The sequence below is a fragment of the Ctenopharyngodon idella genome, chromosome 8, assembly GCF_019924925.1.
Source record: "Ctenopharyngodon idella isolate HZGC_01 chromosome 8, HZGC01, whole genome shotgun sequence".
Lineage (NCBI taxonomy): Eukaryota > Metazoa > Chordata > Actinopteri > Cypriniformes > Xenocyprididae > Ctenopharyngodon > Ctenopharyngodon idella.
The window spans coordinates 8996210-9018251 of record NC_067227.1 but is presented as its reverse complement, the minus strand read 5'-3'; the positions used below and the strand labels follow the sequence as shown (position 1 = coordinate 9018251).

At 41.8% G+C, this 22042-nt stretch overlaps 2 long non-coding RNA genes across 4 annotated transcripts in view; one reads left to right on the top strand and one right to left on the bottom strand.

Moving 5' to 3' along the window:
- The first annotated feature begins 5641 nt into the window (after positions 1 to 5641).
- On the top strand, positions 5642 to 8447 carry LOC127517983 (uncharacterized). 3 transcript variants are annotated; one of them, XR_007931415.1, is made up of 3 exons: positions 5642 to 6941; positions 7570 to 7752; positions 8304 to 8447. It is a non-coding gene; the product is annotated as an uncharacterized LOC127517983 (long non-coding RNA). The 3 variants fall into 3 exon arrangements; XR_007931417.1 differs by having other exon boundaries at positions 5643 to 6894; XR_007931416.1 differs by having other exon boundaries at positions 5643 to 6898.
- LOC127517984 (uncharacterized) overlaps positions 8125 to 22042 on the bottom strand; it is a 15972-nt gene continuing 2054 nt past the window's right edge. Inside the window, exons 2-3 of the long non-coding RNA XR_007931418.1 lie at positions 8567 to 8696; positions 8125 to 8455 (exon numbers count right to left, since the gene is read on the bottom strand). This is a non-coding gene — a long non-coding RNA (uncharacterized LOC127517984). The remainder of the gene's footprint in view (positions 8456 to 8566; positions 8697 to 22042) is intronic.

Sequence of the window (22042 nt, the reverse complement as noted above, 5' to 3'; positions counted from 1 at the left end):
TGCATAAGAACAGTTTCACGCAAAGTGTGGGATTCACTAACTTGTACTTATATGTAGAAATGTGTGTAAATATAAGCACACCTCTGAACATGCTTACACAGATAATCTAGTGGTAGAATAGCGACACTACACATAAAAAGCATTTAAGAGTGTCATAGTATGCATTAAGCAATCCACATATGTCCTGTGTTTCCTTTAATTATAAAACACTCAATTTTGCTCAACTATGCGTAATTGGTGTCAAACCCTACACTGTAAAAAAAAATGTTATGGTGAAGTAAATACCACAGAAAAAACAAATGTAATTTTTACATGAAAAAGTTAATTCAGGCAAGAATTAAAAAAACTAAGTAAATTCTAAGGTAGTATTCAATTTAAGCTTGTACAAATTAAAGTGTAAATATCAACATAAAATTAAGTAAAACTACTCAACTTTTCTGATACTAGTGATGCACTGGGCCTTGAATAATTAATGAGGTCGATTTATCGCTGTTTTACACTGTTTTATCATTGCTTTTGTGGTTATGTTTAGTAACTTGCCATTTTGTGACATTTGGAGTTCATTTTCTACTCAAAATGCCACAATCACACTCAAAAACGATCCATCGAATGTTACCGTCATTGTGTGTTGTGTACCAAGTATTGAGGTCTCTGTGTTCAAGCATAGCATTACTTCTACTATATAAATATGGTGTCTACACAATATCAATTGTATTACTTGCTCAGATGTTTCTAAGTAAAGCATACACATTAATAGCATGGTTTCATTCAGTGTTATATTGTTTGTGTAAAATGTACTGCAAAAGAATTTTCAACTAAATAGAAATTACTCAGCCTTTTACTGGTCAAGTTAAAATTACTTATTTTCTTTATTAATTTTACTTATTTTAGCTAAGTAGACTAACTTAAATCCATATTTGAAATTTACTTAAAAAATAGTCTATGCATACAAAAACTTGCAAAAGAAAAATTAAGTAAATTTCACTTATTGTTTTTTACAGTGTATAAAAGACAGCTGTGAAAATGTTTGTCTCAGTGCAATGGCTTATCTTGCATTATTGGACGACTTTGCAAACAATGCACTCCACAGAGAGCGCGTTTTCCAAGATCGTGCTGATCTGCTTGGCAAGAGATCTCTTTGCCATTATTGCGGTGAGAAAAAAACACAATCAAGTGATTTTTAAAGGGAAGTGTTGTCACCATATATGGTTCATTGGAGGCGTTTCCACATGCTAATGACCGTGAACGTGATGAACATGGTACTTACGCACAAGTGGAATTTATCAACAATGATTGCTTACTCATGTGCGTAAGAACTGCGTGCGTATGTTTGATAAATACGGATTTTCTTGTACTTAGGCACATTCTAAATTTTATTCGTAAGATAAAATATAGAACCTTTTCTATGCACTGTTGATAAATGAGGGCCCTGGACTTTCTTATTATCATTCTGGATGATTTTAATCAAGCAAACCTCACCCTTGAATTGCCAAAATACAAATAACATATCAATGCCCTACCAGAGACAAATATTTTGGATCACTGATATACCACTATTAAGGATGCATATTATTCTGTCCCACGGGCAGCTTTTGGGGCTTCTCTGATAATCTTATACCGACCTACAGGCAGAAACAGAAGACAGCTAAACCTGTAATAAGGACTGTTAAAAGATGGACTAATGAAGCAGAGCGGGATTTACAAGCCTGCTTCGAGTGCACTGATTGGACTGTATGTGAAATGGCTGCTGCTGATCTGGATGAGCTCACAGATACTGTAACTTCATACATCAGTTTCTGTGAGGATATGTGCATTCCTACCAGGACTCATTTAACATACAACAATGACAAACCGTGGTTCTCAGCGAAACTCAGACAGCTTTGTCGGGCCAAAGAAGATGCCTATAGGAATGGGGATAAAATCTTGTACAATCAGGCCAAAAACACACTGACAAAAGAGATTAAAGTGGCAAAAAGGAGCTACTCTAAAAAGCTCAAACAGTTTCTCAAACAGGGACCCTGCTTCAGTGTGGAAAGGCCTGAAAGACATCACGAACTACAAGGCACCATCCCCAAATCCCGTAGGGCAGCGGTTCCCAAACTGGGGTATGTGTACCCCTGGGGGTAGTTGAGGTGACAGAGAGGGTACGCAAACATTTAATTCTTCCCCACCTTAAAATAACATTAAAACCGACCATATGTTTTCTAACAGGCACAATGCCGTAAATACATGACTACATACATATCCAAATACATCCAATCAAAATACCACATCTTTTGCAGTCAAATCTGACAGTGTCCATTTCCACATAAGCAGCGTGCATATGGGTGCATAGGTTGCGTGCAGAGTCTGCTGCCTGAGCAAACTGCGCTACATTACTGCGGTTCTCGACAATGTACCTGTAGATTTAGCACTTGAACAAATAGCCTGGCACAGAAGGTGCACAGAGATCAATTTATTCAAACTCTTGATACAAAATATACCTTTTGTAAGTTCTTTTTAATGTTTATAATATTATACGAGCAAGAATGCAAATCCAAATATCCACATGATTGCAAATGTGACATTGATTTTTATACAACAGTTCAACAAATAAAAGGGTAATATTAAGTGATGTTCTTCACAGTATTGTCAGTATTTGCTCTATTTTGCAACGAAATAATAGCCACGAAAGCCACAGCAGAACTAACGTTACAACACAGCGGTGTTTCGTGAACGAATCTGCGGCTTTGAATGAATTGTTCGTGTTTCAATGATTCATTCATAAATAGAGTACCTCAGGGACGACATGCTTTTGTAGGCCAACCCGGAAGTTAGCGGTGCACGGGTTCCCTTAATCGAAAGCCTATTCATTTTTCCCATAGACTTTTGAAAAATCGCAAAAAAATAAGCTCTGTGTTTAACAAAGGGTTATGACACTTACACATTTTGTCTATCAAGATAATCTTTACAAGTTAACACAACATTTATACATTTTGAAGCCTAAATAAAGTCGTCAGATATAAAAAGCTAACAGTAGGCTATAAACGGACTACAGCACACCATGGTCACGGATTAACGTCACCACCACCAAGCTTCCTCAAACTTTATTTAAAAAACAACTTTATTTAAAAACATACTTGCTGATTATGATCTGCGCTGTGTATGAATACTTTTTCATGAGAAATGCTGTCCAAATGTCCTGTTTGTCATGATGACGTCTAAAGGCCCTGCCAAAGGAAGTAGTCCCTTTTAGCAATTTGTTAGCAACCGCCGTTTTTAAGACACAATAAAGGTTTAAAAAATCACAAGCGGGTTATAACTGGTGTGTTTTATGTCAAAGATCAAAACGTGAAAATATTTAGAGGCTTTGTTAACCACAGACCTTATATATAGCAAAAACCCATTAAAAAAACCCATTGACTTCGGGGCGATGGAACCGGAAGTCCTAAAATGCTAACTCGCTTCCGGGTTTTGCCTACAAAAACACGTCATCCCTGAGATTGTATATTATAGGGAGATGAGAGGGTCTGTATCTCTTACCATTGGAGAAAGTGTAACGGCTAACTTAATCACGTGCGGCCCCTCTTAGCCTATCGTGTAATGGCAGAGACATTAGTGCCCGCCGTTCAAAGCTCTTTCCCCGCGTACCGCCAGTTAGCATTAGCCGCTACGCTTTTTTGGCTAAAAGTTTCAGGCTTGCCTTCCAGTGGCTTTGATACAGCCACTTGCTTCGTTGAACTAACGACTCGATGACTCACGCATTAAGACAGTGACTTACTGCCACCTACTGGCGGTTTTAGTATTTAAAAGAATCACTTTTCAAGTTTTATCATTGCATATTTCTCTATTGAACTTTTTTAAATTTAAAACATTATTAATGTTGTAAAGGTATTTATAAAGATGAAAAAAATGCACTGGAAAGTCAATTTAGGGGGCAAATAATTGTCCCTTAATGGAAAAGGTGCAGTCTAAGTGGAAGAGAGGGGGTACGCAGAAGGATGGTAAATGCCTCAGGGGGTACTCCACTCTAAAAAGTTTGGGAACCACTGCTGTAGGGCATCAACATCTGACTGAGAAGCTGAATGAATTTTACTGCAGATTTGAGAATCCCAGTCTCACGCCCCACACCCACTCTGACTGTCTCTCTGCACAACAATCAACACCTCCAGTAACCCCACCCTTCCTCCCCCTTCCTTCACATTAGTGAGAAAGATTGTATGTTCAGTCTTCAGGAAACAGAAGACCAGAAAATCACCAGGCCCAGACAGTTTTTCAGACTGCCTGTCTAAAAACCTGTGCTGTCCAGCTGGCATCTATCTTCTCACAGATCTTCAATAAATCACTGGAGCTGTGTGAAGTCCCTTCCTGCTTCAAATGCTCCCCCCCACCACCATCTCTCAGGAACTGAAGTGGGACAATCACATCTGCTCCACTGCTAAAAGGCCCAGTAGAGGTTGTACTTCCTTCAGCAGGTGAAAAAGTTCAACCTGCCACAGGAGCTGCTGAAGTTGCTCTGCAGTTATTGAGTCTGTCCTCTGCACTTCCATAACTGTCTGGTTTGGCTCAGCCACAAAATCAGTTCTCAGTAGACTACAGAGGACAGTTCAGTCTGCTGAGAGGATTATTGGTGCTCCCCTGCCCACCCTGCAAGAACTGTATACTTGCAGAGTGAGAAAAAGGACTCCGAAAATCACTCTGGATCCGTCACATCCAAGTCACTTTCTGTTTGAATTGTTGCCGTCCATCCGGCGCCTCAGAGCACTGAGCACCAAGGGCCTCATTTATAAAACTTTCCGTAGATTTCATCCTAAAAGTTTACGTACGCGCAAAAGCTAGATTCTGCGTACGCACAAAAGTTTTCAGATTTATAAAACCATGCATACACCAGAACCTGCGCAAAAATCCCTTTATAAATCCCAGTCAGCGGAAAATTGTGCGTAAGTGCATTTTTCACCCTATCTCCTCCCTGAAATCACCATATATGATACACGGTCCGTCAAAAGACATTGGAAAATATTAGATACTGACTATAAATGCAACATTGGACCCCACTGACTTCCATTGTATAGACAAAACACACAGTAACATTTTTCAAAATATCTTTTGTGTTCCAAAGAATATAGGACCCCCATAGATTTTCTGGATTCATCTTTCTTTGCCAAGCCATTCTTTTGTTGATTTAGATGTGAGTTTTGGATCATTGTCATGCTGAAAATGGAAAGTTCTCTTAATTGTTACCTTTCTAGCAGACATCAGAAGGTTCTGTGCCAAAATCAACTGGTACTTCCAGCTATTCATGATTCCCTGCACCTTAACTAAAAGCCCCAGTTCCAGCTAAAGAAAAGCAGCCACTGCATGCTTCATCGTGGGTATGGTGTTCTTTTACTGATGTGTTGTGTTGTTTTTGCACCAAACATACCTCTTACGATTTTAGCAAACCATCTGCCCTTCCCTCTATGTGTTACTGTTGACAGGCAAAGTTTTTCCACGTTTGGATGTTTTTTGTTTGTTTGTTTGTTTGTTTACTCAGAAAAGGCTTGCATCTTGCCACCCTGCCTGCCCCATAGCCTAGACAGATGGAGAATTCCATCTGTCAAGAGATAGTTTTCACATGTAGGGAGCAACCAGTACTTGGCTGTTGTGCCATTTTTTCTCCAGTTGTTTATAACTGTCCTCACTGTGTTCCATACAATATCTAATGCCTTGTAAAAAAAAAAAAAAAAAAAAAAAAAATTGTAGCCTTCACCTGAGCAATACATTTCAACAATGAGATGACATTGATTCCTTTGTAAGCTCTTTGTGGCCCATGGCTCTTGCATGCACAAAATCAGTCACAGTTTAAATTTAACTCGCAGAGCAAAAGCTTATACATCAGGCTCAGTTCCTTTAATTTCTTCCAAAAACAGGATCTGTCACCAAGACTTGGAGGGATGTGAAAGAGTGCCACGTAAGTCTATAAACCACTCCTGTGGTTTAATAAGAACACAGACCTATATGTTAAAGTAATGTGCCCAACACTGTAAAAAAAATACTGTAGTAATGCAAGTTTGGACTTTATCAGTATGCATAATGCGAGAGCAATCTGGTTGTCTTTTTTATTTATTATACAATATCACAACATCAAGCCTGTTTTATTTTAGTCAGAACAGTCTAAGAAATCCCCTTAAAAATCCCCATGAAAAGAACCAATAATTTCGGTTAATTTCAGCTTCCACTGTAATATCATCTGTTGCCAGAGCAGAAAGATTTTAGAATAGCCTTCACTGGCCCTGAAATACTGCTCACTGCTGCCACCCTCTGTCTGCACGAGCTTCTTTATGGGATTAAATTCCCACCTAAAGTATTGCGGCCACGGATCAAAAAATAATATGCATTAATCAAATATTTAAAAACACATGTAAAAACATATTGCACAAACTCTAGCAAATAATGCAAAATGATCAGAATAGCAAACAATGTGGTCACGGATCAAAATATAATAAGATATAATAAGCGCATTTAAAAAAAATAACAAGCATGAATCAAAACTATAAACACACAAATTATATTGCACAAATCTTAAATCATAAACTTGTGTTTATGTGTTCTTAAAAGTTGTTTTCCTTGCTTTTATTACTCTGTACTTTGTGCTCTCTTACATTTTCTGCTCATATTTTACTCTTTTGTACGCTTGTGCTGTTTTTCTCTTTCTCTTTCTCTTCTTTCCACGTTCCGCGCTTGCTTTTCCAAATGTTGCAGTTTGAGTTTCATGTAAATTAGGGCGGGCTTAAGTGTCACCATTGGTCCACTAGTTCTAGATTGACAGTTCCTCCTCTAGCCAATCAATAGAAGAGAGGGAGATGACATAACTTTAATTCGACTCATGGCTACTGATGCTCACACAGGCTGCGTCCGAAACCGCCTACTGAATGAGTAGGTACTTAATTTCAATAAGTACTTACTTAACGAGCGCTAAAAGAGTAGGTACTTACTAGCCAAATCTCGTTGAGTATGAATGCGATCCCGACATAATCCGCCATGTTTACGTTATCATGTGACCTACGACGTAATCACAAGCGCAACAACTTAAAAGATATGAGTGACAGTTTTAATTCATCTATCTGTAAATATCTTGATATTGATTAAACTTGCTCATTTTGTGGTCTTGTTGAAGAAACAGCTGCCCAGTAATTTTGTGATTGTAGTACAACTAATATGTTTTGGGTCAATTTAAAGTTCTTATATTTTTAAATACTAATGTGACCCACAGTTTATTTTTTGTTAAGAAAACCCAAATTCGCGTGAATATGTTGTTAATTTCTTTATTTTATATGCAAAAATGTTCATCCACAAGTAAAAGTGGCATAAATCTCCTTTACGTTTTCCTCTTTTTCTTGTTAAGTTAGCTCTAGTTTCATCCCTCAGGCTTATAAATAATAAACAAACAAATACTTTTTATGCATTATGATGTATTCAAAATATTTAACCTCGTCATCATGCTTAATCTCAAACTATGATGTATACAAACCCATATTTGTTTTTGTTTTTTATTGTTCATTGTTAAAGATACAACCATGGTATTTTCCCTGATCTTGTATGTAATTATAGGTCCTGCAATAAAAGTAAAGATATGAGCGACAGGTGCACTAACACCTCACAGCACCAGTAACTCCACAACCCTACCTAGTGTGGTTTTCCTCAGTGTTTGCAATGTCTGCACAAAGACGACGTTGGGCAGCTGCTCGAAGATCTCGCCTTTGAAGAAGACTGTTGATTTTATACTCAAAAAATGTAAATATAAACTACTTAAAAATTTAGATTACCCCAGAATGAATTGCTTTGCTAGCCCACCCCAACACTTATACACAATAATATTGATAAATGCTGACCAAAACTTAATTATATTACTTTTCGTTTTACTTCTTTAGTAAAACAAGCAAAATGTAATGTTTTTTTCATATGACATAGCTACGCATGAATACACACTAGACAATTACAGCTGATGTGAATACATCTCAATTTACAGTCAAGCAATGAATTAATGCATGAATTAATAAAATATATAAATTTACTGATAATAATAGCACAATTAATAAAAAAAAAAAGTAAAAGAATTAATAAAAGTAACAATGACAATAAATAAATGCATATACAAGTCAACAGCACATGAAACAAAGCTTTATTCAAATTTATTGTTCTAACAATGACATATTTGCGGGCGGTGATCCCCACATCCTACTGCCATCTCAACACAGCTGTGCCAATTCTGCAGCTGACCACCGTGAACACCTTCACCTGTCTTTGTCATCCATCATGTCCCTCACTGCTGCTCTTCTCAATAGGGACATCGTTGATCCAGAGGATGAGGAAGACCATGATGATGGACCCCTGCACCCCACAACCTTGAAGCAAGAGTGGGAGAAGATGTGCGGGACAATCTGGCTGCTGCTGTTTCTGCTCCAAACATTTGTGTGCCTGCTCTCCATCAGCATGACTAAATAAACAGATTAAAACATTTTACAATTCATGTCAGCATTCTGTTTCTTGCCATATTTCCTTTCATATTTTTACAATTACAGGCTAATTTTTGTTGTAGCTTCATTACTTTTGTGGTGTAGTGGGTTAAACTGCTGAGCTGGTCAGCTGAAGGTTTCTGGTTCGATCGCCGCAGCCGTCACCACCAGTGTGTCCTTGAGCAAGACACTTTACTCTAGGTTACTCCACTGGGATCATCCCTGTAATAAGAGCACTGTAAGTCACTTTGGATAACAGCATCTGCAAAATGGTCAAATGTAAATGTGATTTTTTAAAATCCTTTTTTGTTAGTGTCTTAGGTACAAATGCTACTTAAAGCTGATTATTTCTTAAAGTTTACTTTTTCAAGGTACTATAATATAAATGCATACATAAATTTCATACAGTTTCTATTTGGGTGCATAAAGGGTTAGTTCACCCAAACATATGAATTCAGTCATTATTTACTCGCCTTCACGCTGTTCAATCCATGTGTTCATTTTTTTTTCTTCTTCTGAACACAAAAGGTGATTTTGGTCAAGTTTGTCCTGCTGGTTTCTGTTCATACAGTATCAGTCAATGGAGCCTGAATTCCAGAAGCTTCATTACATTATTTGATGATGCTTTTGAAGCTTATGAAAGTCAGGCTCCATTGTATGAACAGAAACCAGCAGAACAAACTGGACCAAAATCACATCCTCAATGTTTTTTGGTCTTTTTCTAGATGCTCTTGCTGGCTCTGGGCTCACTGAGAAAGAAGAGACCACAGCATCATCCAGTCCAGATGAGGCAGTAAGGGCAGGAGGAGTGATGGAGGGTCTCATCCATGGCTCTACAGTGGGGTACCTCCAGGCTCTGTGCTTGGACCACTTCTCTTCTCCATCTACATGTCATCACTAGGATCTGTCATTCAGGAACACGGTTTTTCCTATCACTGTTATGCTGATGACACACAACTCTACCTCTCATTCAAACCAGATGATCCGACAGTTGCTGGTCGCATCACAGCCTGCCTGACAGCCATTTCTGCCTGGATGAAGGACCACCACCTTCAACTCAACCTTGCAAAAACAGAACTGCTTGTGGTCGGTGCCAACCCAACACTTCATCATGACCTTTCCATTCAACTTGGGTCGTCAACCATAACTCCTTCCAGGATGGCCAGGAACCTCGGAGTGGTGATGGATGATTGTTTAAGCTTCACAGATCACATCGCTACAACGGCCCGTCCTGCAGATTTGCTCTGTACAACATTAGGAAGATTAGACCCTTCCTATCGGAGCTTTCCACACAAATTCTTATCCAAGCTCTTGTTCTATCCAGACTGGACTATTGTAATGCTCTCTTGGCAGGCCTTCCAGCATGCACTTTCAAGCCTCTACAACTGATCCAGAATGCTGCAGCAAGACTGGTCTTTAACGAACTGAAGAGATCGCATGTCACACCTCTCTTCATCAGTTTGCACTGGCTGCCAATTGCTGTTCGCATCCAATTCAAGGCTCTAATGTTTGCCTACAGAACATCCACTGGCTCTGCACCACTATACCTAAACCCACTACTTCAGACTTATGCGCCCTCCAGAAGCTTGCATTCTGCAAGTGAACGCCGTCTTGTGGTGCCATCCCAAAAGGGCACAAAATCACTCTCACGGACTTTCTCCTGGTCTGTTCCTGGTTGGTGGAATGACCTACCACGCTCTATCCGAGCAGCTGAGTCTTTAGCCATTTTCAAAAAACTGCTAAAGACATATCTTTTTCGTCAACACTTGACCCAGTAATATAGCACTTTTTTTATTTATATTTTATTTTTCGATTTTCTATTCTTTCTCCATATATTTGCGTATATATTTAAAAAAAAAAAAAAAAAAAAAAAACCCAACCTAGCTACGAGCACTTTACTGATGAAACTGTGTCTTGACACAGCACTTACATACTGTTGTACTCATGTTGATTTGATTGCTTCTACTATTCTCATTTGTAAGTCGCTTTGGAGAAAAGCGTCTGCTAAATGACTAAATGTAATGTAATGTAATGTAATTGAACTAAGGCCTAATTAAGCTAAGCCCTGTTTGTGCAACCGGGCCTAAAAGAAATAGTGCAGCATCTTAAATAGTCTACCTCCTGTTTTGACACACTGCAAATCCTTAATTAAAATGTGTCTGATTATACTAGAATAATGGATGCCTCACCCCTTTAAGACTAAAAAAACCTTGAAAACTGCTCGCTAACTTAAAACTGTTGTTAAGCCTAAAGAAACAGCTGGATAACATACTCGGTTACGAACGTAACCTCGGTTCCCTGAGATACGGAACGAGTACTGCGTATGGGGGAAAAGCTCCTTTTTCCTCGATGCTGAAGCCTTTTTCAATAGCGCAGTGTAACTGCACGGCCATTGGTTCAAACTGGAAAACTTTTTGAACCAATGATGACGCGGCGTAGTTGCGCGAGCCTATGGCGATGCAGCACGCCAAAGCCCGCCAAAATGGGCGGTGCGTCTGGCTATATAAGCGGGCATTTCGCCATAGGATTTCAGGTCATTCGACTGAAGTGATGACACTGAAGCCGCAGCCTCGTGGCACGGCATAGAACGCGGTACTCGTTCCGTATCTCAGGGAACCGAGGTTACGTTTGTAACCGAGTACGTTCCCTTTCGATACTTCACTCGTACTGCGTATGTGGAACAAATTTAACCGCGCCGTGCCACGGGAGGGAACGACTGGACTTATCTTGGACACCGTAGGGGTCCAGGGGACAAGTGAGAAGGCTGGAACCCTTATGTTACACTTGCTAAGAGGGAGCTGGCTCCCTGGGAGTGGCATGATGATGGAGCTTGACAGAGGCCGTCGTATCATACCCACAGGACCTGAGCATGCAAGGTCGGAATGTCCAGGTTATAAAATCTGACAAAAGTGGACGGTGAGGGCTTCCGGTTGAGCACGTGAGTGGGAAGACGAACGTGAAGTGAGCTCCCGAGCATTTTATCATTTAGCTGTATCTATTCAGGCAACCCGAATTATTTTAGGCAACTTGCGCCTTCATTTTCACCCACTCAATTTATGATTGTAGCCAGAAGGACCTATGGCTTCTGAAAGACAGCAAAAGCCTCCGCGTCACTTTGATCTCCGAGCTGACAGCTACCATCGCTATACAGGTGAAAGCAGCTATTGACTCTGCTCTGGCCCCTGTTGTTGAGTCTTTTGTCGAGCATTGAATCACAAGGACGACATATTGATGAGCTGGATCAACACTTGAATGATTACAGTGACCGCATTGTAGCGCTGTAACAGGCAGTGGAAAAGCTAAACTCGGCTAATAAACAACTCACCGATAAAGTCGAGGACTTGGAGTCCCGCTCACGACGATGCAATCTCCGAATAGTTGGCATTCCTGAATGGGAATAAGGGAGCAATCCAGTTACATTTATGTCACAGTTCTTTCAAGATGTGCTTGGAACTCTTCCCGACGCTGTCGCGATTGGATCGAGCGCACCGCATTGGTCCCACGCCTTCGGCTGATTGTGAGAATCTAAGGCCCAGAGTGATGATCGTGTGGTTTCACTACTTTCGCGAGAAGGAAAAAGTAGTTTGACGCGGAAATTGGAACCAGCTTTTTCAACCGGGGCCGCAAAGTCTTCATCTTCCCTGACTTTAACTCCAGCGTCGCTAAGAGAAGGGAGGCATTCACAGCCATGAAGAACAATTTGTGTGAGAAGAACATGCGATTCTCTCTCAGATTTCCCGCCTGTCTTTTCATAGATCTTGGCAATGAGAAGATTCACTTCGACTGCCCTCAAGAAGCACAACGTTGGTTCAACAAAAGGTATTCTGCATCTTAAACAGACAGTATGAATGTGTACATTGGTCACCAATTTATAAATATCTATAATATGATTGTAAACCAAGCGCACCTGGGTTGTTGTTTCTGTTCTCATGTAATGTTATTGCTTGCCTGGAATGCATAGTATCTGAGGTACTTCATATGTTTGGGAGTGACTTCATACATAAAGAAGGTATGGCTTACATGCATCGGATGTTCCAATGTTGTGATGTTCTGCCTCCATTGTTTGGGAATGGAGAAAAGAAGTTACATGATGTTCAGGGGTGGGAGGGAGGGATGTGTTTTTTTTTTTGTTTTTTTCTTCTCCCCATTGTCAACTTTTCTATTCCCCATTGTCAACCTTTCTACTCATATCTGTATTAATCTAGCTTGATGGACAAAACTATCAACTCCATTAGGTTTCTGAGTTGGAACATTAAAGGTTTGAATGGTCCCATTAAAAGATCCAAGATCTTGACCCATTTAAAACTACAAAAACCAGACATTGCGTTTCTTCAGGAAACTCATCTCCGTAACAGGGATCAACGTAGACTCCAAACTCGATGGACATCGCACTTGTTCCACTCCAACTTTGATTCCAGGTCCAGAGGAGTTGCTATCTTGATAAGCAAGACTGTGCCATTTTCTCTTGGTTACTTCTGATGTCAATGGTAGATATGTGACTGTGGAAGGGAAAATCTCACAGACACCAGTATTACTGGTAAACGTTTATGCTCCGAACTTTGATAATGCTCCATTTGCTCAGAACTTACTGTCAAGGATCCCTTCTCTGAACACACATCTTTTGATATTCGGGGGAGATCTAAACTGTGTTATTGATCCAGTTTTGGATAAGTCAAGTACTGTTATGAAATCTCCCTCTTCCATGTCAAAAGTATTCTCTGAGTTTATGGTTCAGAATGGTTATGTTGATCCATGGAGACATTTTAACCCTTCACCAATTTATAAATATCTATAATATGATTGTAAACGAAGCGCACCTGGGTTGTTGTTTCTGTTCTCATGTAATGTTATTGCTTGCCTGGAATGCATAGTATCTGAGGTACTTCATATGTTTGGGAGTGACTTCATACATAAAGAAGGTATGGCTTACATGCATCGGATGTTCCAATGTTGTGATGTTCTGCCTCCATTGTTTGGGAATGGAGAAAAGAAGTTACATGATGTTCAGGGGTGGGAGGGAAGGATGTGTTTTTTTTTCTTTTTTTTTCTTTCTTCTCCCCATTGTCAACTTTTCTATTCCCCATTGTCAACCTTTCTACTCATATCTGTATTAATCTAGCTTGATGGACAAAACTAGTAACTCCATTAGGTTTCTGAGTTGGAACATTAAAGGTTTGAATGGTCCCATTAAAAGATCCAAGATCTTGACCCATTTAAAACTACAAAAAACAGACATTGCGTTTCTTCAGGAAACTCATCTGCGTAACAGGGACCAACGTAGACTCCAAACTCGATGGACATCGCACTTGTTCCACTCCAACTTTGATTCCAGGTCCAGAGGAGTTGCTATCTTGATAAGCAAGACTGTGCCATTTTCTCTTGGTTACTTCTGATGTCAATGGTAGATATGTGACTGTGGAAGGGAAAATCTCACAAACACCAGTATTACTAGTAAACGTTTATGCTCCGAACTTTGATAATGCTCTATTTGCTCAGAACTTACTGTCAAGGATCCCTGCTCTGAACACACATCTTTTGATATTCGGGGGAGATCTAAACTGTGTTATTGATCCAGTTTTGGATAAGTCAAGTACTGTTATGAAATCTCCCTCTTCCATGTCAAAAGTATTCTCTGAGTTTATGGTTCAGAATGGTTATGTTGATCTGTGGAGACATTTTAACCCTTCAGCAAAGAAATATTCATTTTTTTTTCTCACGTTCACCAGACTTTTTCTCGTATTGATTATTTTTTTATTAATAATTCTTTAATTCCCCACATAGTAAATTCAGAATATCTGCCCATTGTTATTTCAGATCACGCTCCTTTAAGTCTTGACATTCTTTTGCTTTCGCACCACACCTCTCGTCCGCCATGGAGGTTCAACTCTTTACTTTTATCTGATGCAGCATTTTGTGAGTATATTTCTACTTCAATAGACAATTTTTTCCTTACTAACCAAACCAATTCAATATCTTATTCTCTACTTTGGGAAACTCTTAAAGCTTTTTTAAGGGGTCAGATAATCTCTTATTCTGCTTATATTAACAAGAAACTGAAAAATAAGAAAAAGGACATATCAGATAATATTCAAGCCCTTGATGACCAATATGCTCTTAATCCAGCCCCTGAGTTATGTAAACAAAGGCTTAATTTGCAGGCAGAATTTGATTTACTGTCTACGGGTGAGGCGGCATTATGAATATGGGGATAAGGTTGGTCGGCCGTTAGCCCACCAATTGCGTAGCCAAGCGGCGTTGTGCTCTATTACTCAGATTGCGCAGCCTAATGGTACTTTAACCTCAGACCCTCTAGAAATTATTTCAACATTTAAAAGTTTTTATTCCTCCTTGTACACAGCTGAAGCTCCTGATATTTCAGATAAGATGAATCACTTTCCTGGAGGTATCGACTTTCCCAAAATTGACCCTTCATTAGCTTCTGAACTTGACTGCCCAGTTACCTTAGATGAGATCATTATGTCAATTATTCATGGAAATCTAAGAAATCTTTATAAGAAATTTCATTATAAATTAGCCCCATTACTTTTGGCAATATTTGAGGAATCCTTAGAGGTTGGCACACTGCCACCAACATTGAGACAAGCATGTATAACTCTGTTACTTAAAGAAGGGAAGGACCCAACATCATGTAATTCATACAGACCTATTAGCCTCCTCAATGTTGATGTCAAGATTATAGCCAAACTTTTGGCCTCTCGTTTGGAGAAGATTCTCCCTAGTATTACCTCAGAGGAGCAAACTGGATTTATAAAAGGACGACATTCCTTTTCTAACATTCGTACTCTGCTTTGAATATAAAATATTAAAAAAAGTAGTAGGTCCTCTAAGGTGGTAATTTCCTTGGATGCCGAAAAGGCGTTTGATAGGATAGAGTGGGAATTAGAATTAGAGTCTTCAATTAGTCTTCAATTAGAGTTTAATGGAGTTTGGCTTTGGGGATGGATTAATATCTTGGATTCATTTATTATATGTCGAACCTCAAGCTTTCATATTTACCAACAATGTTAAATCTGATTATTTTACTTTGTCATGCAGTACGCGCCAGGGATGTCTTCTCTCCCCTTTACTTTTTGCCATAGCTACTGAGCCGCTCTCAATAGCACTTAGAACACTTCCTGTATTTCAGGGTATACTCCGCAAGGGAATTGAGTATAAACTAGCCCTATACGCTGATGATTTATTACTTTATGTTACTGACCCAGTTACATCTATCCCTGCAATAATACACCTACTGGATGATTTTGGGAAATTTTCCGGATATAAACTGAACCTGCAAAAGAGTGAATGCCTACCCATAAATCAATCTGGTCAAAAAATAAAACAACCTGACATTCCCTTTTGGAGTAAATGTTACTCATTCCTATTCTGGCTTAATGGCGGCTAACTTTACGCCTTTAATCTCATACATGAAGTCAGATTTTCAAAAATGGGCTGCTCTACCATTGTCTCCACTTGGTAGAATAAACACGGTAAAAATGAACATTCTTCCAAAATTTCTGTACCTCTTTCCGTCTGTTCCTTTGTTTTTACCTAAATCTTTCTTCAAAAACATAGACCAGTTAATCTTGTCTTTTGTATGGGCAGGAAAAACCCCCAGGGTTTCTAAATTTTTACTTCAAAAAAGCTGACTAAGTGGGGGCCTTTCATTACCTAACTTCATGCATTATTATTGGGCAGCTAATATTCATAAGCTGATGTTTTGGGTGCATGCCCCCTATTTGCCATGGTGTCTTTTAGAAGCAAAGTCATGTATTTCAACATCTCTTCCTGCTATGGTGTTTTCCTCCCTTTCTATATCGGTGTCACGCTATACTGATAATCCAATAGTGCGTATCTCTCTCAAAATATTTTATCAATTTCGGCGTCATTTCAAATTTATCTCAGCCTCTACCATGGCTCCTATATGTAATAATCACTTATTCCCCCCCTCCTTCACAGATTCTATATTCACTCGTTGGGAAAAGAAGGATCTAAAATGCTTTGAACATTTTTTCATTAATAATGTTTTTGCAACCTTTTCCAACTTATCTTTGACATTCAACTTACCTCCCTCTCACCTATTTCGTTTTTTTCAAGTTAGGCACTGTGCCTCATCCCTATTTTCTGGGTTTCCCTCTTTACCTTCAAAATCTTTTAAATCCCCATGTGAGTGGTGTTATTTCTCGAATATACACCTTGATTTGGTCAAAGGACAACTCTTATAATATCAGAATCACTAGTGCTTGGGAAGAGGAATTAGGACAAAAGTTTGACGATGGTTACTGAGACAGGGTGTTGGATAATATATGCACTACCACGTCATGTGCGAGACTTAGTTTTATACAATTTAAAATGGTCTATAGAGCTCATCTTTCTAAGACTAAACTATCGAAGATATATCCCAACGTTTCCGACATATGTGAAAAATGCAAACTTTCACCCTGTAACCTCAGCCATATGTTTGCACTCTGTCCCAAACTGCAGAATTTTTGGAACTCCTTCTTTGAAATTGTCTCTGATGTTCTTAAAATCAAATTTCAAACCATCAAACCATAAGCAAGGTAGTGTTGTAGCATTTGCATCATTGCTTGCCTGGCGCAGAATATTGTTATCTTGGACCTCTCCACAACCTCCTTCTATATCAGTGTGGCTTAAAGATTTAATCTTTTTTTTACATTTACATTTAGTCATTTAGCAGACACTTTTCTCCAAAGCGACTTACAAATGAGAATAGTAGAAGCAATCAAATCAACATGAGTACAACAGTATGTAAGTGCTGTGTCAAGTCACAGTTTCATCTGTAAAGTGCTCGTAGCAAGGTTGTTTTTTTTTTTTTTTTTTTTTTTTTTTTTTAATATATATGCAAATAGATGGAGAAAGAATAGAAAATCAAAAAAAGAGAAGTAAAATATAAATAGAAGTGCTATATTACTGGGTCAAGTGTTGACAAAAAAGATATGTCTTTAGCAGTTTTTTGAAAATGGCTAAAGACTCAGCTGCTCGGATAGAGTGTGGTAGGTCATTCCACCAACCAGGAACAGACCAGGAGAAGGTCCGTGAGAGTGATTTTGTGCCCCTTTGGGATGGCACCACAAGACGCCCGTTCACTTGCAGAACGCAAGCTTCTGGAGGGCGCATAAGTCACAAAACTTGAAAAAGTCAAGTATAATATTAGAGGCAGGGGGGAATCCTTTTTTGAAAAATGGCAACAATTTATTACCTATTTTAATGATATACGTACCCTGGAGGTAGATTGAGGGGAGGTATAACTTTTTTTTTCTCTCCTTTACTATTTTGAGAAGTAGTTTTGTATTATTATTATTTTTTGTATTATTTTAATTTATTATTTATTCCTTTTTTCTTTTTTCTTCTCTTTTTTTTATGTATACTAATTTTATTTACTTATTTAATCACCAACTATAGTTGAACCTTTTCATATATCCTTTTATTTTAGTTTGGGATCATAGGGTTGGGTAAGATGTGAATGTTGCAAAATGAAAAAGTGCGATTTTGCAATAAAAATTCTATGACCAAAAAAAAGTGGACGGTGAGGACCAGCCGGCCGCCTCACAGATGTCTTTGATAGAAACACCACTAGACCAGGCCCACAAGGAGGTCATACCTCTAGTGGAGTGGGCTCTTACTCCGATGGGGCAATCAAGGCCCATAAATGAGTAACATAGAGAGATAGCGTCGACTATCCAACGCGAGAGTCGTTGCTTTGAGACCGGAGACCCTTTGGTGCGGCCGCCAAAGCAGACAAAAAGCTGGTCAGATTGCCGAAACGGCTGTGACCACTCAATGTAGGTCCTCAATGCCCTTACCGGGCAGAGTAATTCCAACTCTCGCTCATCCGACGAGGGAGGCAGCGCTGAGAGGGAAATGACCTGTGCTCTGAACAGGGTCGAGAGCACTTTAGGGATGTAGCCATGCCTGGGCTTTAGAATGACCTTCAAGTCGTTGGGCCCAAAATCAAGGCATGCAGGGCTCACGGAGAGGGCCTGCAGGTCGTCAACACGCTTGACCGATTCTAGTGCAAGTAGCAGATCAGCTGACCGCAGCACACAATGAGGCTGTTTCGGCCCACTGAGTGGCCAGCAATTGGAGCGTGGAACGCTGCAATGGCTGCTACGTACACCTTGAGCATAGAAGGGGTGAGGCCCTTGTCCAGATGCTCCTAGAGAAATGACAGTATCGGGGATACATCACACTCAACAGGGTCTTCATTTCGTGCAGAGCACCAGTCAACAAAGACCGACCACTTCTGGGTGTAGAGGCGTCTCGTAGACGGGGCTCTCGCCTGAGAAATGGTATTTAGCACGTCCTTGGGGAGGTTTAAAGGCTCCCATCGAGGGACCATAGGTGCACAGCCCAGAGTTCTGGCTGAGAATGCCAGATTGTCCTGTTCGCCTGAGAGAGGAGGTCCCGTCTCAGGGTGATCGGCCATGGGGCTTTCGTGGAAAGCCTGAATAGCTCCGAGGACCAAACTTGGCTCCTCCAGAGTGGGGCCACCAGGAGGACTGTGTGCTTGTCTTCCCTGACTCGTCTGATGACCTGGGGGATCAGAGCGATCGGGGGAAAAGCGTAAAGAAGGAGGCTGGGCCAGTTGTGTGTCAGTGCATCTGTGTCCTTCGAAAAATAGGTTGGGCAATGAGAGTTGTCTTCTTAGGCGAAGAGGTCGACCTCTGCCTTCCCGAAGATCTCCCAGATTCTGAGAACCGTCTGGGGGTGGAGCATCCACTCGTCCGAGGGGACATTGCTCCGATATAGCATATCTGCTCCCAGATTCGTTCTGCCTGGTATGTGCATCACTTTGAGCGACCGCAGCCTGGGTAATGCCCATTCCAAGAGGCGCCTTGCCAGTGCGCAGAGGCGGCTGGACAAAAGGCCACCTTGGTGATTTATGTAGGACACCACCGTCATGCTGTCCGATTGGACTAAGACGTGGTGCCCCTTCAGGATCGCCTGGAAGGAGTGAAGGGCTCGATCCACTGCCAGCATCTCGAGGCAATTGATGTGGAGATGGCTCTCCTCGTGTGACCACGAGCCGAAGGCTGGTCTGCCCTCGCACAGAGCGCCCCGACCCGAGTTGGACGCATCTGTCGAGAGCACAGTCCTTCTGGAAACCGCCTCCAGGGGTACTCCACGACTGAACCAAACAGGGTTCATCCAAGGTTTCAGGGCTGCCAAACAGGCCTGATTGACCCTGACGCGAAAGCGGCCATGCCGCCAAGCGTGAGGTGGGACCCGGAGTTTCAGCCAGTATTGCAGAGGCCGCATCCACAGAAGGCCGAACTGCAAAACCGGGGAGGTGGAAGCCATCAGCCCTAGCATCCTCTGGAAAAACGTCAGAGGGAAACAGGCTTTGTTCCTGGTGGAAGCCGCGAGCTGCTGAAGTGCCAGGGCACGCTCTGGCAAGACTACAGCCCTCATTCGAACTGAGTCGAAAACTGCACCCAGGAACGTAATACGTTGGCTGGGAAGCAGCGAGCTCTTGGCAAAGTTGACCCTGAGTCCTAGGCACTCCAAGTGGCTGAGGAGCACGGATCTGTGATGGTCTAGCTCGGTTCGCGATTGGGCCAGAATGAGCCAGTCGTTGAGGTAATTCAGAACCTGGATTCCCATCTGTCTCCGAGAGGAAAGCGCCGCGTTCATGCACTTGTGCGCACTTGTAAAAGTGTGAGGAGCTAGGGACAGCCCGAAGGGAAGGACTGTATATTGGTAAGCCACGCCCTCGATTGCGAATCTCAAGAAACGTCTGTGATGGGGGGCTATCTGGATGTGAAAGTAAGCGTCTTTCAGATCCAGCAAGAAGAACCAGTCTTCGAGGCAAATCTGCGTGAGGATCTGCTTCAATGTTAACATCTTGAACTTCCGTCTCATGAGAGAGAGGTTCAGGAGTCTGAGATCTAAGATGGGTCTGAGACCGCCATCTTTCTTGGGGACAAGGAAATAACGGCTGTAGAACCCCGATTCGCTTTCTGAGGGGGGAACTATTTCTATGGCTCCCTTCCCTAGCAGAGTCATCACCTTGGCGCGGAGGACATGAGCGTCGTCCGGTTCTACCAAAGTGGGAATCACCCCGTGGAAACACAGGGGTCTTCAGGCGAACTGCAGAGAGTAGCCGTGATTTATTATCCCCAATACCCACTTTGACACCCCGGGGATGGCCTGCCACGTCGGATGACAGACCACTGTTCAGGGGCCTGAACACTGACAAGTGTGGAAGAGGAAAATCACTCTCTTTTTGAGAATGTAAAATATTTATTGTGTTCACCATAACAACGGCGTTTTGCGTGGGCGCAACAGAAGTGGGCCCAGGGCGCAGAAAAAAACACTTGGTCCCTAGCACCCGGAACTGAACGGGGTGGCGGGGGAACTAGGCAAGAGAGCTTTTGGGGTGGTCTGGCCGCGGCGGGACGTTGCCCCTTCCTCTTTCTTCCCGTGGGATCAGGAAGACTTTGGAGGCGTTGGGTCCAGCACAATCCTTGGCCGGGGGCCCTGGCGTCTCGGGAAGGTAGAGCGCTTAGCGGTGCAAGCTCGCTGGTGCTGCTCCTTAGGGGGCGCTGCCTGAGAGGTAGAAGGGGCAGGCTTGCTCTGATGCTGAGTCGGCGCAGTCATGGGGTGACTCGAGGCAGAGGCTGAGCTGGAGCGTTTGGGCAGGAAGTGTTGCATGGCCTGGGACGACTTCTGTGCTGCAGTGAAACGCTCAGTGAACCCTTCTACAGCTGGCCCGAAGAGACCGGCTGGAGAGACTGGGGCGTCGAGAAAGGCCACTTTGTCAATCTCCTTGATCTCCGTCAAGTTGAGCCAGAGGTGGTGCTCTAGCACAACCAGGTTGGCCATGGATCGTCCAATGGGCCGTGGCTTTTGTGGCGCACAGGGCCAAATCCGTGGCGCTGCGGAGGTCGCGAAATGCAGGGTTTGTCAATACCAGACTTGTCCAAGGAACAGAGGAGCTTAGCTTGGAACACCTGGAGAATGGCCATGGTGTGTAGCGCCGAGGCAGCTTGGCCCGCGGACGAATAGGCTTGTTGTGAACTTCAGGGAAGAACGGCGCAGAGCGCTGGCGAGGGGCCTGGCGACGTCCCGGCAGGAACTACTCATCCAGTCTGCTGCGCGTTGGCTCTTCAGGTGGAGCCCACTCGAGATCGAGTTCCTCGACGGCTTTAGAGAGGACGCAGAATAACTCAGCGTCCATCCCAGCTCTGGCGTCGATGGGCTCCAGCGACGGCAGGTGGGCGGGGTCTTCAGAATCACCGGCCCACTCCTCCGTTTCAGAAGCCGCCAGTGACATGGAGTCATCAAGCGGCTGAATTTGGACAGCAGAGATGGAGGATAAGCTTGTTGATTTGTGGCAACAGCACGAGTGTTTATACAAAGTAAAAGCTTTTGCGAGACTCTGGTTGAAAATCTGTTTGTGTGTGGTATGCTGTCTTTGTCACATCACGGCACACCACACACTATAGGAGCAAAACGGTTAAATGTAGGATTTTTTTGTCCTCTTGTTTGTGGTTTCTCACATTTTTAAAATCTTATAAGTTTTCAAAAATCTTTTAGCGTGTACC